The following is a 296-nucleotide window of genomic DNA, read 5'->3' as shown; positions in this document are numbered from 1 at the left end:
GAGATCACAGGGAGAGAGAGAGAGATCACAGGGAGAGAGAGGAGAGATCACAGGGAGAGAGAGAGAGATCTCAGGGAGAGAGAGAGAGAGATCACAGGGAGAGAGAGGAGAGATCACAGGGAGAGAGAGAGAGATCACAGGGAGAGAGGAGAGATCACAGGGAGAGAGAGGAGAGATCACAGGGAGAGAGAGAGAGATCACAGGGAGAGAGAGAGATCACAGGGAGAGAGAGAGAGAGAGATCAGAGGGAGAGAGAGGAGAGAGATAGAGAGAGATCATAGGGAGAGAGAGAGAGA

The sequence above is a fragment of the Heptranchias perlo genome, unplaced genomic scaffold (genome assembly GCF_035084215.1).
Source record: "Heptranchias perlo isolate sHepPer1 unplaced genomic scaffold, sHepPer1.hap1 HAP1_SCAFFOLD_832, whole genome shotgun sequence".
Lineage (NCBI taxonomy): Eukaryota > Metazoa > Chordata > Chondrichthyes > Hexanchiformes > Hexanchidae > Heptranchias > Heptranchias perlo.
The sequence above is the reverse complement of the archived record's forward strand: the minus strand, read 5'-3'. Positions refer to the sequence as shown.